Below are 3371 nucleotides of genomic sequence, written 5' to 3'. Positions count from 1 at the left end.
GGTAGGGAGAGGTAGGCTGGGGTAGGAAGGTAGGCTGGGGTAGGGAGAGTGGGCTGGGGTATGGAAGGGTGGGCTGGGGTGGGGAAGGTGGGCTGGGGTAGGGAGGTAGGCTGGGGTAGGGAAGGTGGGCTAGGTGGGAGAGGTAGGCTGGGGTAGGGGAGAGGTGAGGCTGGGGTAGGGAGGGTGGGCTGGGGTGTGGGGAGGGTGGGCTGGGGTTGGGAGGTAGGCTGGGGGTGGTAGGGAAAGGTGGTGGGCTGGGGTGGGGAGGGAGGGTAGGCTGGGGTAGGGAGAGGTGGGCTGGGGTGAGGGAGGTAGGCTGGGGTAGGGAGAGGTAGGCTGGGGTGAGGGAAGGTGGGCTGGGGTAGGGAGAGGTAGGCTGGGAAGGGAGGTGGGCTGGGGGAGGAAAGGTAGGCTGGGGTAGGGAGGTAGGCTGGGGTGGGGAGAGGTAGGCTGGGGTAGGAGAGGTGGTGGGGCTGGGGTAGGGAGAGGTGGGCTGGGGTGAGGGAGAGGTGGGCTGGGGGTAGGAGGTGGGCTGGGGTAGGAGAGGGTAGGCTGGGGTAGGGAGAGGGTAGGCTGGGGTAGGGAAGGTAGGCTGGGGTAGGGAGAGGTGGGCTGGGGTGAGGAGGAGTAGGCTGGGGTAGGAAGGTGGGCTGGGGTAGGAGGGAGGTGGGCTGGGGTAGGGAGGAGTAGGCTGGGGTAGGGAGGTGGGCTGGGGGTAGGGAGAGGTAGGCTGGGGTATTTGTATTTGAATAGACACTAAGTAATCACTACCCCAGGGGCATGTTGGGTATGGGGGGAGGTGGGGGTGGTGGGGGAGTGGGGGTGGTGGGGGAGGAAGAAGAGTAATGGAGGAAAGGGAAGGTGGTGGAGAAAGCTGTGGAGAGGGAGAGGGAGGAAGAGGAGGAGGAGGAGGAGGAGGAGGTGAAAGGCATGACGTAAGAGAATGAGGAGGAGTTAGTGAGGTGATGGAGAGGAGTGGGAAGGGTGGGAGGGTAGAGACATCATCCCTCTCCCCTACCTCCCCTCACCTCCCCTCACACCTCCCCCCTCACCTCCCTCCCACCCCACCGAACTCCTCAGTCTTGTCCCTGAGACAAGAGATCCGTCACACTAATCGCCTCATAATTACCAATAATAATAACATCACTCCTCTTTACGCATAGAATAAAACATTAAAAACATTATGATTAAAAACAGCGTTGGGTAAGGGAGAGAAAGAGAGAGAGGGAGAGTAGGGAGAGAGAGGGAGGGAGGAGGGAGGGGACTGGCCCACACGTCTCCTGACAACCATGTCACACGCACAGTAGATCCCACCTGTCAACCTATCATTAACTCATTAACCTGCGACCTGACACCCGCGCCCTAACTCACCGCAACTACCGCCCCTACGACTCCCGTGCCCAAGGAGGTGAATCCCCCGTACCTGTTGCAGCTAATTTATGGCCATTTGGTCAAACGAACAGCAGAGGACTTGTGCCCAGGACTCCCACGTTTATTGTATCCTGGGCTGCTGCTTCTACCTGTTGTGTGTGGGGGCCGCCTTTGTCTCAGCTCTTTGGGCTCCCCGTCAGGTGGCTCCTCCTACCCTTTGTGACGTCAGGGGCCAGGTATGCGGGGCTGTGTCATATAACCTGTGCCTTATTGCCTCTGTGGCTCACTCTTACCTGCCTGGTGGTGCTGTGTCCTCCTTCCCTCCTTCCCTCCCACTCTTCTTTCTTCCCTCCTGCCCTCCCTCCGTCTTTCCCCTGCCCTCCTTCCCTCCCTTTCTCTCTCCTCCTAGCCTTTTCCTTTCGTCCCTCCCTCCTTCGTCCCTCCTTCTTCCGTCCCTCCCTCCTTCCGTCCCTCCCTCCTTCGTCCTTCCCTCCTTCCCTCCTTCCGTCCCTCCCTTCCCTTCAAAACCGTGTGTACAATTTTCAATTATTGATATACGTGTGTCTGTCTGTATGTTTTCACACACACACACACACACACACACACAGAGAGGATGGGAGTGGGAGATTTCAACGCGGCAGCAGAAGGTAATCCTTCTAGATAGTGAGCCACAGAAGTTAGGTGGATCTCTCTCTCTCTCTCTCTCTCTCCTCTTCTCTCTCTCTCTCTCTCTCTCTCTCTCTCTCTCTCTCTCTCTCTCTCTACCCATAACGTTATTAACTCAAAACACCAATAACTACCTCTCTCTCTCTCTCTCTCTCTCTCTCTCTCTCTCTCTCTCTCTCTCTCTCTCTCTCTCTCTCTCCCCCTCACTAACCACACAACATTCTCCACAGTCCAGTCGTCGGTGTTCATGGTATATCCTCAGGCTGTGAGGTAACGCAGCACCACACGTCAAAGGTGTTTCCCCTCACCACTCAACAAATGTGACTCACCTGTCTCCCTCTTCCTCCCTCCCTCACTCCTCAACTTCCCTCCCCCCACCCCTCCCCTCCCCTCCTTCCCTCATTTATTTATGCACAAATTTTATTCATCAAACATTGAACAGCCGTGGCCTTGTCCCCCCACCTTCTTCCTTATGACCTCCTCTCATATGACCTCCCCCTCTCTTACGACCCCCCTCTCATACGACCCCCCCTCTCCCTCCTCGCCGCCTCGGGGAAAGTCATAACAGATGGGTTGTATAAATGGACAGCTTGTATATAACCCACTGCTTATGACGCGGTAATGTCCATATACACCCACCCACCACCCATTGTCATACACCCACCACCACCCACTGTCATACACCCACCACCCATTGTCATACACCCCACCACCCATTGTCATACACCTGCCCACCACCCATTGTCATACACCCACCCACCACCCATTGTCATACACCTGCCACCACCATTGTCACACCCACCACCCATTGTCATACACCTGCCCACCACCCATTGTCATACACCTGCCCACCACCCATTGTCATACCTGCCCACCACCCATTGTCATACACCTGCCCACCACCCATTGTCATACCCACCCATTGTCATACACCTGCCCACCACCCACTGTCATACACCCACCACCCATTGTCATACACCCACCACCCATTGTCATACACCTGCCCACCACCCATTGTCATACACCTGCCACCACCCATTGTCATACACCTGCCACCACCCATTGTCATACACCCACCACCCATTGTCATACACCTGCCCACCACCACTATACACCCACCACCCATTGTCACACACCCACCACCCATTCTCATACACCTGCCCACCACCCATTGTCATACATCTGCCCAACCCACTGTCATACACCCACCACCCATTGTCATACACCCACCCACCACCCATTGTCATACACCTGCCCACCACCCACTGTCATACACCCCACCACCCATTGTCATACACCCACCACCCATTGTCATACCCTGCCCACCACCCATT

Source organism: Homarus americanus, unplaced genomic scaffold (genome assembly GCF_018991925.1).
Source record: "Homarus americanus isolate GMGI-L3 unplaced genomic scaffold, GMGI_Hamer_2.0 scaffold13944, whole genome shotgun sequence".
Classification (NCBI taxonomy): domain Eukaryota; kingdom Metazoa; phylum Arthropoda; class Malacostraca; order Decapoda; family Nephropidae; genus Homarus; species Homarus americanus.
The sequence above is the reverse complement of the archived record's forward strand: the minus strand, read 5'-3'. Positions refer to the sequence as shown.